Here is a 16,707-nt window from a genome sequence, read left to right as displayed (position 1 = left end):
GAACCTCTGCTTGGGAACAAATGATGCACTTCATTTGTAATGCTCATTAGTTCTCTCAACTTTGAGGTTGACCAACACTGAGGAAGAATAAAAAGTCTATAAATTCTTAGTCTGGGAAGTGTGGAGGGTAATTCCCATCAAGTGAGGGACATCTTGACTGTCATATCTCTCTGGGTCCCATATACTTATCTTGTCTCCAGGATGCTATGTGTCTCACTCCCCAGGGGCATTTGCAAAGAGATGCTGCTTGTGACTCTACTGGTGCTCAGTTCTCAGGTGGCTGCAGGCAGACATGCTCCAGGAAAGCACAGAGCAGAAGCAACACAGAGAGTTCAGGTGGGGCTCAAGGGGAGCACTCTTCCCTCTGGGCCCAGAACAAAAGAAGGACTTGGGACAGTAGGGGAAACTGGGTTTCAGGCTCCCCTCCCAACTAATTCTTCCTTAAGCCCTTGCTTCTTTTCCCCCTTTTCCTCAGGGCTGAGGGACCTGATGCAGCCACCTCCAAGAATTGAGGGCTGCAGGCCATTCATCAATAAGCATTTATGAAGCAGCTACTGTCTGCCAGGTACTGTACTGATCCCATGGATAGAAAGAAAGATCAAAGACAGTTCCTGCTCTTGAGGAGCTCACAGTCTCATGGGGGAGACAATAAGCAGACAACTCTGTATGAATAAGATAGATACAGGAGAAAGGGGAAGTGATCAAGAGAGGGAAGGCACTGACATTAATGGGGATCAGGACAGGCTTCCTGTAGAAGGTGGGGTTTGAGCTGATGCTTGAAGTAAGCCAGGGAAGTGAGGAGGCAGAGGTGATAGAGAGGAGGATTCTGAGCATGAGGTTGCAGTCAGAGAGGGCCCAGAGTGGGGATAGGGAGAAATATGTGAGAGGAAGCACAAGAAGGTTGGTGTCACTGGACAGCAGAGTGCTGGGGGACTGGAAACGTAAAGTGTAAGAAGATTGGGAAAGTAGGAGGGGGCCAAGTTGTGAAGGGCCTTGAAGGCCAAGCAGAGGATTTTATATTTGATACTGAAGGTCATAGGGAGTTACTAGAGCTTTTTGAGTAGGGGATGATACCTTCAGAGCAGTCAAGGTCTCCCCACCGCCTTCTCCCCCATCTAAACTTCTCTGTCCCACTAAACATCTTCACTGAGTCTGCCTAAGCTGCTGGGAAGGTTTCAATTTGACTGTTATTGGGGAGACTTTCCTGGATTAATTTCCAAGGTAAGACTTCAAGTCCATAAGTGAAGCTGCAGTGTTTGGGACCACCCCTGGTTTTCACAAATAACATCATGGTGCAGTAGGGGAGGGTCTCCCCATCCATTCCTCTGAGGAAGATGAAAGGCAGATACTGCACTGGCGATTGACCCAGGCTGGCTTTTTTCCTATCTTCATAATCTCTTGTTAATGAGCTGAAAAAGAAGTGCAGGTCCAATGATCCACAAACCCCCACTCCCTTGGATCAGACAGGACTTGCTCTCACCCCACCCCTCACGCCATCTGTCAGTATCATCTCTGGTCTCCACACTGTTGCTGTTCTCCCTGAAGTCTTGATCTGGATCAAGAAGCCTCTGTCTTGACCCATCAGGGACGTGAGATCCTTTGTTCTGGGCAGGGAGGGAGCCTCCTGGGGTAGGACAAAATACTTTCCTAGCTGGTGTAAGTATAGGAGAACAGATAAAACCCCCTCTGTCACTGTTCATATTATTGCCCCTGCATCCTGGTCTGGCACATGGCCTGGCCAATCACAGCCTCTTTGGGATCCTAACCTGCTCTAGAGCTGCCCTCCAGGATCTGACCAACTTTTGAGCTTTATCACCTGCACCACCTCTGGCAGAAGAGTATGTCATGTATAACTCATATTCTCCAGGATTGAGTAGGAGAGAAGGGGCCTTCTAGAGACAGTCTCTTAGAGCCTGAGCAAGGGGAGACTCAAGGGTATTGAGATCTCCCTGTCCTAGCAGGATGATGGCTACTTAATCCAGGTGACAACACCAGTGTCACCCAGGTATCATCCATGGGTGAATTGAGCAGGTGATGCCCCGATGTGGGCAATCATTCAAGCTACACAATAATGAAGTAGTTGCCAAGCCAAAAGTGAGTCAAACTCTTATTAAGGTCTTACTTTGTGCCAGGCACTGTATTAACTGTGGGGAATACAGAGAAAGGTAAAAGTCCCTGGGGATGACAATGTGAAAACAATTGTGTACAAACAAGTTATGTTCAGGATAATTTGGAAATAACCAACAGAGGGAAAGCACTAGAATTAAGGGAGATTGGGAAAGCCTTTCTGTAGAAGATGGGATTTTAGCTGGAATTTGAAGGAAGCCAGGGAAGCTATGAATCAGGGATGAGGAGGAAGAGCATTCCAGACACAGGGGAAATACCCAAGCTGTGAGATGGAGTGTCTAGTAAGAGGGACAGCAGGAAAGCCAGAGTCACTCCTGCATCTAATTCCTCTGTATTGATTCTTCCTCTTGCACCTCATTTGAATAAGATAATTACTTTCTTCTCTGTTCTTGAATGGTTTTACTTTTTGAAGTCACATCATACTAACGTCTACCTCAATCTTTTTATAAACTATCTAATTACTAGTAACAACTTTAGATACAGGTTTTACATTTTCCATGCTTAAAAGGTGAACATTCTATTCTTACTTAGTCACTTGTAATTGGCCATCAGTATGTACCTTATATTTCTCTTGGCTCCTGTATGTCAAATCTTCTATTGAGTTCAGGTTTTTTTTTTTTTTTAACAGAGTTCTGAAAGTCTGATAGTTGATCAAATGTCCATTTTTTCTCTTTCAGAATTATGCTGAGCTTTGCCGGGTACCATATTTTTGGCCTGAGGTCCAGTTCGTTTGTTCTTCAATATGTAATATTCCAAGACTTGCAATCTTTGAATGTCTTTCAGTGTCTTGTGTAATTCTGATTGTGGTACCTTCATACATTATCTGTTTTTTTTCCTGTTGCTGATAATGTTTTCTCCTTGCTTTGGGGGTTTTAGAATTTAACTATAATCCTTCTGTGAGTTTCCTCATAGGATCTCTTTTAGGTGGTGATTCATGGATTTTTTCTATTTCTATTTTTTCCCTCTCGTTTTAATGTGTCAGGACAATTTTCTTCAACTATATCTTGTATTATTGTGTCAAGATTCTTTTTTGATCATAGCTTTCAGGTAGTCCAATTATTCTTATGTTTTCTCTTCTTGATCTGTTCTCTAGATCTGTTATTTTTCTTATGAGATGGTTCACATTTCTTCTCTTCTATTTTTTATTTAAAGAATGAAAAATTCTTATATTTTGTTTTTTTCTTATTTCTTCACCTCTTACAGCTTCACTGACTTCTGCTTGCCCAATTCTGATTTTCAAGGAATAATTTTCTTCCTTAAGATTTTTTATACATTAAAAACAATTAAATAAGGCCAATGAATTAAAAGGAAACAAAACAGCATTAGGTAACTTGAATTCTAATTGGAGGAAAGATTAGGGACTTATCAAGTTGGAAGGGGGAGAGCAAACAAGTGCACTTCCCTGAAATCAGAAATAGAAGTGCCTCCTGCCCCCCCCCGCCAGTGTCTATGAACAATCAAAGGAACATGTGTGATTGCCCTTTGTTGCCGAAGGAGACCATGCTATCAGAGAAATAATGACATGACTTGCACTTGACTTTGTTTTGAGTGAAGGAGGGCTGTGCAGGTCAGCAGCCTCACTTCTCCTTCAGAGCCATCTGAATCCAGTGACCAGAAATTCATCAGGATGACTGGAGATGACCCAGGATGAGGCAACTGGGGTTGCGACTTGCCCAAGGTCACATAGCTAGTGAGTGTCAAGTGTCTGAGGTGAGATTTGAACTCAGGTCCTCCTGACACCTGCAATGGTACTGTATCCACTGCACCACCTAGCTGCCCCCAAAGGAACATGGAAACAATAATTAACTGATCAGTTTTCAGATGATACATATGGCTGGCTTGGCATGTACAATTGTGAGAACTCCTTGCCTCAGTCTTTGGATCTGCCCTTGTTTCTGGTCACCACAACTTTGGGCCTTAGTGAAGGGTCTCTAAGCAGCAGGAGAGCTGGGCCAGCTTCCCAGCCATGCAGTACTAGGTTCAAACAGTAAAATAAGGTTTTTCTCCCAGTTCCCACAACTGAAAACAATTTTCTCAGAAGAGAGAAATTGGACCCTACCCATAGTCGAACAGAAAGGGAGCTGAGCTAGCTCCAGAACTGAGTCACAAGATGGAGTCAGTGGGATTCACTCAATTCAACACTTGCTAAACAGATTCCTCAATTTCCTCCTTTCTGTTTAGACTGTCATCACCCAGGTTATTATGGTGGTCTCCTAATTCCTGTTTTTGCCTCAAGTCTCTTTCATTCCATCTGTCATTCACCTAAAAATGTGTTTTTTCTTAGGAGCAAATCTGATGAAGTTACTCCTCTCCTCAATAGACAGCACTGGCTTCCTATTGCTTCTAAGATCAATGAGAACTTCCTCTGTTTATTCCTTCACAGTCTGGCTCAAACCATCTCTTATATGACAATCTTCCTCTTCCTGTACTCTGTGATCTGCCCAAATGGACCTTTTCCTCACACACTGCCCCCATCTCCTATCTCTGAGCCTTTGTCCTGGCCATCCCCCATTCTTGGGTCATGGATCTTCTCTTTCTCTAAGGTTCAGCTCAAGCACTACTTTCTAGGTGAAGCCTTTCCCGATCTTCCCAAATGTCAGTGTCTTCCCTCCCTATTTTCTACTTATTTGGATTCATTCTGTCTGTACTTTTATGGACGCTATTGTTTCATTCTTTATATTTGCATTCCCAGCACCTAACAAGGTGCCTAGCACACAGTAAGCGCTTAATAAACGCTTGTTGATTGACTGACTTTCTTTGGGGAAGAGCAGCAGTGAACAGAAAAGGAAAGACTGCTTAAGCATAAAGGAAGCAAAGAATCCACGAGTTGTGGGTGAAGCAGAGGGAAGGTCAAGTATGGAGGCTGTGCACATGTGTGGAGGTAGCAGATGAAGTGATGAGTTTGGGGAGCAGCAAGTTTGATTGAAACATAATTTGTGTGTGACAGGGAATAACAGGAGATCCTGGAAAAAGAGGCTAGAGTCAGAATAGGGGAGGACTCTGAATGCCAAGGTTAGGGTTTTGGAATTTCTCCAAGGGTTCATAGGGAGCAACCACAGTTTCTTGAGGAGGTGAGTTAAGTGGTCAGATTTAGACTCTCTAAAAATTACTTTGTCATTTGTGGGGTGGATAGATAAATGACATGATTTAGTAACTAAGCATTATTAAGTGCTTGCTGTGTACCAGGCACTGTGCTGAATGCTAAGTTTACATTTAAAAACCAGTCATTTCCTGGGCTCCAGTAGATTACAATCTGGGAGAAGGAGGATGTAAGATATGCCCAGGAGGGGTGACTGGGAGACGGCGCCCTGGTCCAGCAGTCACAGGAACTGTGAGCAGTCATACACAGCACAGCAGATCTCCAAGCCTTTTTCAGTAGCAGGGTGATTTTGATCTGGTTATTGTCCCCTGATCAAAAGGGAGAGAGACCTGTGACCTCTAAGGTTATGGACGCATGTGGGGGAGCTGTCACCTGCCCGAGTCTCTGCAGAGGGGCCGGGAGGGGGACACAAAGATCCACTGGAGGGATAAAGATCAGACAGGCAGTTAAATTGGGGTCAGGAGGGCTTGCGGTAAAATTTCCTGGGACTGTTTGCACCAGGCTGGGTGTGGTTGCAGCTATGCAGCAGCAGGCAGTCAGGACCCGTCTGGGAACCTGATGGTCTGAGTTCTAGTGCTAGCTTCATTCCAGATTGCGGTGTGACCTCGGAAAAGTGGCTTGCTGTCTCTGGACCTCAGAGAGGGTGGCGATGAGCATGTGCAGGAAGGACAGCCAGGTGCGGCCGGTGTTCTCATCGATCAGGTTGCGCTAATGGATTCGAGGGCGAGTGGGCCGTCCGGGCCGACCAGGTGTCCCTCCGGAGCACTTCATTGAGCTGAAGAAACCGAGTGTTGCTTTGCGAACGGGACTCAGCTCGTGCGGTATGTGCAGACACACATCCACGACCGGAGGAGTTTCTGCGCTTCGACAGCGACGTCGGGGAGTATGTGGCGCTGACGGAGCTGGGGCGGGGATTGCCGAAGATTGGAACAATCAGAAGGAAACCCTGGATTATAAACGTGGCCAGGTGGTTAACTAAGGCACAACTACGAGGAGACTGAGCCCTTCTTAGTGCGCAGGCGCAGTGAGTGTGCGCCCCCGGGGATGGGAGGGGGGACCAGGGGAGCCCAGCAGGGATCCAGGGAGAGGGAGGAGGGGGCGTCCTGGAGAGCGGGGAGAGCAGGGAGGGAAGAGAAGAGAAGGGGCTGGAAGGGAGCGCAGGGGGAAGGGAGGCTGAGATGGGAGGGCGCAGGACAGAAGGTGACGGGGGGGGGGGGGGGTGTCATAGGAGCAGATGCAGGGACGGGGGCCCCCAGAGTAGGGGAGAGACCAGGGGGATCAGGGATGAAGGGAGGGGGAGATGATGGATTGGGAGAGAGAAGGAAGGGAGGGGACCAAGGGAGACAGGAACAGGGAAGGGAGATGAGGAGTGGGAGGATATTGGGGACAAAGGGGGAGGAGGATGAAGGGAAGGAAGAAAAATGGGGAGAAGCAATTGTGTTGGAGGATAAAAAAGGAGGGATGAGAGGAAGAAGAAAAGTAAGAGAAATGGTGGGGAGAAATTGGGGCAGAAAAACCGGAGAGGAGCAAAGGGGACAAGGGGTCTGAAGAGAGAGGAGAAGAGAGGGGAGAATGAATAGAGGAGACAGAGGAAGGGACAGAGGAAGTGAGGAAGAGACCCTCTTATACCCAGCATGGATTTGGGTTCCTTGAGTCCTTTTTCCTTAGTCAAATTCAGATTTTTTTCCCTTCTCCAGTTCTAATGGGGATAAATTTTACTGAGAACAAGCCAAAAACCTTCACCTATAAATAACTCACATTTATACAATGCTAAAATTAATAGGAAGCTGAGTATGGTAGTGGATAGAGTGCCAGGCGTGGAGTCAGGAAGATATCTTCCTGAGTTCACATCTGGCCTCAGAAACTTCCTAGCTGTGTGACCCTGGACAAGTCACTTAACCTTGTTTGCCTGCAGTCCTCATCTGTAAAATGATCTGGAGAAGAAAATGGTAAATCAATTCGGTATCTTTACCAAGAAAACCCCAAATGGGGTAGCAAAGACTGAAGAATGACTGAACCACAACAAACTTGTTAATATGAAATTAAGTCCCCTGAGTCCTGAGTGCCCTGTTGTCACAAGCCTTTTAAAATCTTAAATAAAACTGCACCTTTTTAATTGCTGAATATAAGCTCATCAGAGTCTTCTTATGCTCTGGTCTCTCCCATCTCACCTTCCCTCTCACCTTTCCTTGTCCCAGCTTTCTCTGATAACACAGACTCTTACAACTGAGGCCTCACCACTGGAATTATCTTTCTCCAGAGGCCCAGACACATTCCTGCTTCTCCCAAGGCCCCTGAACTATGGGTCGGGATGCTTAGGTTTCTACTGGGCCTAGATGTTCTCCACAATTCTCCTGATTCAGAATTTCTTCAGTGGATTGATAGCATCTCTTAATATTTGAGCTGAAAATATTTCTTAAAATAGTTTATTACCTACATCTGTGATCTGCTTTTGGAGATAATTCATTACAAAGTATCTGTTTCTAATGAGAAAACTTGTCTGCTAATTTCTTCCAGTATCCCTGATTCCTGATGAGCTGTGGCTGTGATAATTCAGCACCATGGAGTCCTGCTAGTTCACATTTCTGGTCTTTGGGGGAGCTTAAATGTCTACCAAGCGGCCCATTTCTGGCTCTGGGGAGAAGAGGAGAACTGAGCCTGGTTGTAAATTGGGTGACTGAGGTGGGGAGGGGGTAGGGAGAACTGCTCTGTCTCCCTCATTGAAAGTCTTTTTCTTTCTGCCAGTTGAGCCTGAGGTGACTGTGCATCCATCAAAGATGGCTCCCTTGGGACACCACAACCTGCTTGTTTGCTCTGTCACTGGTTTCTATCCTGGAGACACTGAAGTCAGGTGGTTCCTGAATGGGCAAGAACAGACATCTGGGGTTGCGTCCACAGGCCTGATCAGCAATGGAGACTGGACTTGCCAGATCCTGGTGATGCTGGAAATGACCCCCAAGCATGGAGATGTCTACACCTGCCAAATGGAGCACTCCAGCCTTCAGACACCTGTTATTTTTGACTGAAGTGAGATAGAGTTCCCTTAACTTCTGCTTCTAAAATTGCTCAGGACATGGAGCTACCTCTGAGATCCCCTCAGTGTATATCCTGTGCCCTCTTTTCTTCTGCCCTGGGCTGATACAAACCCCATGTGGTGCTACCCACCCTCCTCCCTTTCCCCTAATAGCAGTGCTGACCCAAGAGCTATGGAGACATAGAACCTTGTCAGCCTCCTCACTGACCCCAGTCCTGAGAGGTGTCCTCCCTCTGGGACTCTTGTGATCAGCCTATAAACCTCTTTGTCCTGGGGTAGGGGAGCAAGGCTTTGAGATGAATTGATGTCAGTGTCCCCTGTTGAGTTTTTACTTCCTGAGACCTGAAAGGCCCTTTGCACATCAATCCCTTCCATTCTTAGACAGGATTTAGCCACCTTCTCAGGCTTGCTTCAGACTTGTCTGCTCCCCATATGGAGCTGACTCCTGGAGAGAAGATTTTCATCCTTGATGTCTCTTCTTCCCACAAGCACAGTCTGACTCTGCCCAGAGTAAGATGCTGAGTGGAGTCGGGGGCCTTGTGCTTGGGCTGATCTTCTTTGGCGTTGGCCTCATGGTCCACAAGAGGAGTCAGAAAGGTGAGATAGTCTGGGGAAAGCCCTGAGGTCCCCTCCCCTCCATGATGTTCTCTAGGAGAAAGAGGATATTTGATTGTACCAGAAATCTGGCCCTAGGACAGAGGTGAAAGGGTGGTCTGGTTCTGGCTTCTGCTCTTCCTCTCCAGGGACTTACAAGGGACTAGATCCCAGGGCTCAAGGAGTTTTAGGGAATCCCATATTCACTAGTAGAGGCAGCTTTGAAAGGGTTCTCAGATTCCATCCTTTAGCCCCTTCCCCTGCCATTTCCTCCCCCCCACTCTGCCCCCATCCACTCACGCAGTTGTAGCTGGATGGATAAAGGATCTATTAAGTGCTTCCTCTATGTTGTTAGGTATTGGGGTAAGCAGTAGGATTTCCCTATCCTACACTTCTCAGAACCTTGGTGCCTCTTGCTTCTATGGCTCTAGGATTTACAAGTATTTGTATGTCTGTCTTTCTCTCTTCCTTTTCCAGGAAATTGGGGTCCACAAGCAACAGGTAAGATCCTTCTTCCCAGGTGGGCTGAGGGTTCTTATAGTATATCCTCTGCCCAGTGGGGCCTAAAGGTTAGAAGAGACTTGGGGGCCCTTAGCGAGAAGAAGTGCTTCTGTTTGTGGGTTCAGACCTCCATGGAGACTCTTCTGTGCCTGTTCTGTGTCCTCTGCAGGGTTTCTGAGCTGATCTCTGAGCCTGTGTCCCCTGGAACTGTTGCCTCCCCTCAGACTCCCTCTCATGTTTGGAGGCCCCTGCTTGCCCAGATCTCTAGGACATTAGCTCTACTGACCCCTTCCCTAGAATACTTTATTCCTTGTATATTTGATTCTGTTTGATCTCTTTGGCATTTCCTCAACAGATATTCTGTGACCCCCTCCACCCTCCTTAGCTTCTGTACCTTTTATTTAATGCATTTTTGTCTCTTGAACCTTCAGCCCGGTAATTAGAAGATTGAAGATCAAGTGGTGCTTGGTAACACGTAGACAAATAGAAGGGAGCAGAGGGAGAAAACTTCAGCATTTGGGATTTGTAGAATCTGTCAAAGTGTGAAATGCCTCCAGATGTGCAGATTGCGATCCATCTACACCTTTTCTTCCTGGGTTCTTCTTGTCCATTTCTTTCATAATTCCTACAGAAGTTGGCTAATCAGCATGCTGGTGGCCTTCCTCTATATTTCCTGATATTGCATGGATACCAATGGCCCTCATAGACTGTCTGCCCAGAAATCCCTAGCTTTCCCATGTGATGGGCCCCCCTCATTCTGGTGATCCATCTCTTTGATGACTTCCGTCACTTCTGCTCAGTTCCTCTTTGATGATTAAGAGGCAGCTTATGCTTGCCTATCATGTCTCTTTTCCTTGCACTTTTAAGAAATTAAAGTTTTACACAAGAACTTCTTACAAAAAAAAAAATCCCAATGGTGGTTCTCAAGGCAAAATGCCTTCCACACTCAGAGAGAGAAATATGGAAGTCACTCACATAATGTAGCAGATCATGTTTGTGTATGTGTATGTGTTTGTGTATCGTGTTCTGATTTGTTATACGATTTCTTTCATTTATCTTAGTCTGACTACATAGCATGACTATAGTGAAAATATACTCAATAGGAAAGTACATGTAGAATCTATACAGAATTGTATGCAGTCGTGGGGAGGGAGGGAGGTAGTGGGGGGTAGGTGGGGGGGATAAAATCACAATTGTATGGCAGTGATTGTTAAACATTAAAAAATAAAAAAATAAAAAAAAAAGAAATTAAAGTTTTAGTAATGTATTTTGCATTTACATTTATTTATCGCTTAATATATACCCTATCCTCATTAGCCCTCCCTCATAACAAAATTTTTACTCAAAAGTTCCATAGAAACTCTCACTTTGATCACAGTTTGCTATATTCTCTTCTAGATTGGTTATTTAATTATGTAGCAAAGAGTAAATGTTTTCCTCCCTGACCACGGTCCTCCCTTCATTTTCACCTTCACCTCAACCACGATTCAGTTATAAAGAGTGGAGTCCCTGGCAGATATCCTCTACATCCACTATAATATCCTCCTGCTATCAAAACCATGTAATAAATTCAGTCTATTTTTCCCCAGGCAAGGAAGAAGATTAAAAATACTGCAATTAAAAATACTCCGTAATCCTTTCTAGAATAGTTTTGATTGTTGAGATTTCATCTAAATCCATCTAAACATTTGTTACAGACCATGTGCCACAACAAGCTCAAAATATGCAAAGGATCTGAATATCAATATGAATGAAAAACATTTAAAAGTAGAAGCAAATAGATCAGGGACTTTTCACTGGTGTGGCCAGGGGGAGAGTTCTTAACTAAATGAGATAGAAACAGAGAGAGACAGAAAGAGACAGAATGACAGAGAAAGGTGATAAAAGAGACTCATTTTTATTTCTATGAAATTGAAATTTTTTTGTTTTGAACAAAATAAATCAATGCTATCATAGGAAAGGAAGTTGTAAATGTGGGGAAATGTTTTTAATCAAAATTCCTAACAAGTATCTGATATAAAAATATATAGGAAGCTAATATATAACCAAGAGGCACACTCCAATCAATAAAGTGCCAAAGAATATGAATTAACTTCTTAAAATAAAATTGCAAACTATTAACCAAATGAAGGATACCACTAAATCATTAATAATTAGAGAAATTCAAAACAAAATAATTCTGATATTTTCTGACATTTTGCTTTGCACACAGGAAATTGAACATGATGACAAGAGGACTGCAGAGAAATTAGATATTTTAGTTCTCTGTTAGTGTGGCTATGAATTGGTTTAACCATGCTGGAGAGTAATTTGGAATTAAGTTGAATAAGTGCCTGAAAGGCCGACACTGTTTGAAGCTGAGATCCCACTGCTAGGTGTATATATTCCAAGAGAGAAAAAAATTAGAAAACATGGCACCATATACATTAAAATATTAAAAGCATTTTTTTTGGTAGTAAAACAAAGTGGAAACAAAGTGACTACTCAATTGTTGGGAAATGAATAAATGAATTGTGGTACATGAATGATTATTGGGTCAGAGACAATGATTATGAAGTATTCAGAAAAATGTGAGAAGACCTAAATGAATTAAAGCAGAGTAAAGTAAATGGAACCAGGAAAAGAGCATATCCAGATTGTGTCAGTGTGAATGGAAAGAACAAAAAGCACTGAATATTGTAAAATTATAATAACAAAGAGATGAGAGAGACAAGAATAAATATCTCCAGCATCTGTTCCCCACCCTTCTCCCAGGGAGACGTTGATTCCTGCCAGGAGGGGAAGCAGGAGATTGAGACCAGAGATTGGACACTCTATTCTCCTCAGAGGTAGGACATACCAGGCCATAATTATATTCTAACTGCTCTTTTAAATATACTTATTGCAAGGGACATTATATTTTAGATTTAAAGTATACTCCCTGATCCCCATTTATTAATGGAACAGGAGGGTTTCATCCCATATATCTGAGGTTTGCTTCCCTTCTCTTGAGCTACTGTTCCACAATGAACACACATAAGAAATAACAAAGAAATCCATTTATCCAAGTTGATAGTAAAGCAGAAATTGGGTATATAGCCTACATAGGAGAATATGTATCAGACAATGCAGAGTGAAAGAGCTCTCCTACTGGGAGCAAGGTAACTCCGCTCAAGCAAGAGAGAGACCCAGACATGACCCAAGGAGAAATTCCCTGAAGTTTCTTGGATAGAGTCATAAAAAATAAGGAGGCAGAAATACATTCAAGTTGACAAGAATTTTATTGATATTTTCATGCAGTAGTCAGAATGCTACTGCCTACATGTGGGCAGAATACGTGTATTTATGTAGCCCACACAAGACAACAAAAACTCCTCTATATTGCCTCACTTTTTACACCATTGATCAAACAACTCTGGCTCTTCTCATTACCAAATATTATTTCCCAATTGCCATAATATTGGTACCAGTATTTTTTCTTATCCTGAAGACATTCTGTTTTTGACACCTTCCAGAGATCTGTGCAAAGATCCTGCAGTTTATCGGCAACTCTATTGCCACCTTTTTTCATGAGTCAGCATGAATTACTTTCCCTTATTACAGCATTCTGTAATATTCACATACAAAAATATAACTCTTCAAATCCCTTGATTGAAATTATTAATAGTCTCATAATTTTCTAGCAATTCCCAAAATGACATCAGTCCAAGCGGAAATGATATACAGATTACAGAATAGGTACCACGTTCCTGAGACACATGGAACTAATAAAACCAGAAAAATTGCAATGGAATGAATACAATCCAATATAGCTTTACATTTTAGATTTAAGTCAAGTCATTAAATATATTTAAAAAGGAATCAAATCAATGATGGATAGTCAAAGAGGATTCCAGTTCAGCTAGGCAGATGAATTTGCCTTCATCACGTAAGATTTCTATAAACTGTTGTCTTCTTCCTTTCATAATTTTCATTAGGGATTAGAGCACAATATCATTATTTTGTGAGACATTCATAAATCATTTCCACTGAAAGGACAAATCCATGGAATAGCTACCATGCTGGTAATTGAGATTTAAAGCTCTCCCTCTGTCTGGCATAGCCCAGTATATCTGTCCAGATCAATTATCTATCAAATAGATAACAACAGTCCAGCAAATAAGATCCTCATCAGTTTCCAGGGAGACTGAGATTGTGCCATCCTCCCAAGTGACATTATTGAAGAATGGCATGCACAACCCCCCTTCAACCATCGTTCAGTCGGCAGTGTCCACGATCTGATTCTTTAGGCAAGCATCTAATGTGTATCTCTCAAGTGTCTATTCATGCACCAGAACAGGTTTGTGGAGGTATTTCTTTGACAGTCTCTAAGTTTCTGGTTGCTTGTGGAGATTCTCTAAGTAATGTTGCTAAAGTCTATTTAAACGGGTGCCACAAATGATTCAGATTCAGTTGGAATTGATACTAAACTCTTCATGTGATGTTTATTGTAACAGCAGGTGTAAATGCATGAGGCCAGGTTTAGGTGAGATCACTTAGAGCTATCTGCACTTTTGGGGTACAAGAAGGTACTTTAAGACTGCCTGTCAAGTCATTGCTTACCCCATTAGGTGAAGATTTGCGGCTGAGGATAGAAAGTCACAGATTGTAAGCAAGGTTGTGGATCACCTCCATTACCAACAAGGCTATATTGTGGCTCCCCTTGGGAAGAGTCTGGTGGTCTTCCTGACCCACTAATGAGTCAGTAACCAAGCTGGCTGGTCTGCTATAGCATAGGCTGGTTGACAAGTGAACCAAACCATTGGTTTTTTAATACAGTTTTTCAAAGGGGAAGGAGAGAAAGAGTATTATTATCTGGAGTGCATATACATAGGGTAAGCCAGATGGTACCTTGGGGCTTATCTAAAGGAAACTTATGCCTATGAGGGTATAGACATATACCTTGCCTTGTAGCCCAGCTAAGTTTACCTATATGAACTTAAGTCTTAGAGGGTGTAACCATGACTATTCTAGACTTACATGATTTTTATGTTAAAAAGAAGTTATTTTGCTCATTGTAGAGATGGCACATATCTTGCGGTTACATTAATAACAATATGGGGCCTTAGGAATTAAATTAAATTATGGAAGCAGCTGGCCAGGCAACAGCCTCTGTTGTGCTCACTTCTCTGCTCTCTATTCCCCTAGTCAAGGATTTATAGATAGTTTATTACTCGTGCCTGATTCACAACTCTTTTAGTTGTCAATAAATTTCACACTTGCTAGTGATAAGACTGAGTACAATTTAGTAAAAACTGGTGAAATATAATCCAGTTGGCCTTCCAGTAACTAGTTCATGTGGTAAAAACTAATTCAGGTTTTATAAAGCTAACTTTATAAATAACAGAGCCATGGGAAGAACATCAAAGAATCCTATGCAATAAGATAGAGTGATTTACTAGGAAAGAAAAAGGAGGGACAAAACTATAACAACTTCAAGACGGTTCCTCCAGGCTTAAGCCCAAGGGAACAGAATGACTTAACATAGGCATAACAAGATAAAGCATCCTTACTTCTGTCTGATCTCAAGTAAGAGTTATAGTTAATTCTTTGGAACAGCCAATTATGAAACAAAATTTCACATTATTCACAGTGTATCATAACCAAGTTCAGCATTAACTAAATGGGAAACATTCTTGTTCAAAAAGAAAATAACACAGTGAGGAAACTTAGTCAAGAGGTCATTCCATTACCTCGTAAAGCTATCCTCTCAAACATCCCAACCATGAACATTTATTTGTGGCAGTTCCCTCAAATGGTGGACTACTGACTATATGAAAATTCAGACAATTGTACTTGAATTCAAAACTAAGAACAGTACAAAATACAGTTCCAAGAGATTTTACCTCAAAGAGCAAGTTTCACTAATCACAGCTTAGTGTTAGGCACAATTATTGTTCCCTCTCTCATGTTTTTGCAATAACACTTAATAATAATTTTCTCAAAATATTTTACTCAACATCAACATTCACTCAACATTTTTTCGTCTTCACCTTATAAATGACTTCTTCACTATAAACAAACTTGTAGGTCCCTTCCCCCTCTCCACTTTGTTGATGAATGTTTGTGATAGTAGAGGGGATGCCAATTTCTCATTAACTTTTGCTGTTTTTTGGTGAGCCCATTTTTAGTCATTATATAAGAAATGTATGTTCATAATTTCATTACTTTTGAACAGAGGTAATGTTTTCGATTTCCTTGTTTCAGAAAATTCTCATGAATCCTAAAAGAGGGGACTGAAAATTGTGGACTGCCACATTAAAGCTTTGCAGTAGACTAACTAAAAGGAACAGACCCTATAATTTGAAATACTGGTAGTAAATCCCGCTTGGGAAAATTAAGATATAGTATGATGATTATGATCCCATTTGAGATTTTTTTGGTAAAGATACTAGAATGGTTTCACATTTCTTTCCAAATTATTTTAAAGATGAAAAAACTGAAGCAGAGTTAAGTGACTTCCTTGAGGTCACACATCTAGTATGTGTTTAAGGCCAGATTTGAACTCATGACTTCCTAATTTTAGTCCCAGTACTCTATGTATTGTGCTACATAACTGCCTGTTTTTCAGTAAATAAACTCATACTTTTAGAATTTCACTATGTTTGGCAAGTTTTTTTCACATAGATAATGATTTTGTGACCTTGACCAAGTAGCTGGTCCCAAGGAACCTGGCAAGTTTACAGAAAAGGAGGTTTTTAAAAGGTCCTTTTTCGGGTACCTTTCTTTCCCACACAGGAAATTTTTATTTTTCCTCTTAAAAAATACACTCAAGTAAATATGTGATTGGTATTAACATGGCTATCGCCTCTAATAACTTTATAATTTCACAGTATCCATATCAAAAGAGAAGTCATTTTCCAATGATGTTATTGTAATATTCTCTTAATAGTACTTCTTATACAATAATTTCCAAAAAATTCAAGGAAATTTAGAGATACAATAATAACATATACAACATTTTGGATTTAAAATATGAAAAAAACTTTGACATTAAAATGACATCAGTTTAGTTTCTGAATTCATTTCTGAATTTTCTTACATAGAAAATAACTTCATTCATCTGATCAGTTTTGGCATTTTATAGTGATTGCATTTAATACTAGTACAGAGTAATTTTGATCTAATTATCTTTTTTTGACTATTTCTAAACATATTGCCTTATTTAAGTGTATTTTTCATTAAGACCTGATTTACCTATAGAGGGTCAAAGATCAGAAGTATTCAAAGAGTAGAACCCATCTTACTCAAAATGATATAGGAATAAACTAAATCACATCTGGATCTATATGTACAAAGGCATCATACTGAATCTTAATTTTCCCAAGGGTAA

General features: G+C 41.9%; 1 pseudogene; it reads left to right on the top strand.

Moving 5' to 3' along the window:
• The first annotated feature begins 201 nt into the window (after positions 1–201).
• LOC140522789 (HLA class II histocompatibility antigen, DR beta 3 chain-like) lies at positions 202–9,539 on the top strand (annotated as a pseudogene).
• The last annotated feature ends 7,168 nt before the right edge of the window (positions 9,540–16,707 follow it).

The sequence above is a fragment of the Notamacropus eugenii genome, chromosome 2 (assembly GCF_028372415.1).
Source record: "Notamacropus eugenii isolate mMacEug1 chromosome 2, mMacEug1.pri_v2, whole genome shotgun sequence".
NCBI classification, from domain to species: domain Eukaryota; kingdom Metazoa; phylum Chordata; class Mammalia; order Diprotodontia; family Macropodidae; genus Notamacropus; species Notamacropus eugenii.
The sequence above is the reverse complement of the archived record's forward strand: the minus strand, read 5'-3'. Positions and strand labels throughout refer to the sequence as shown.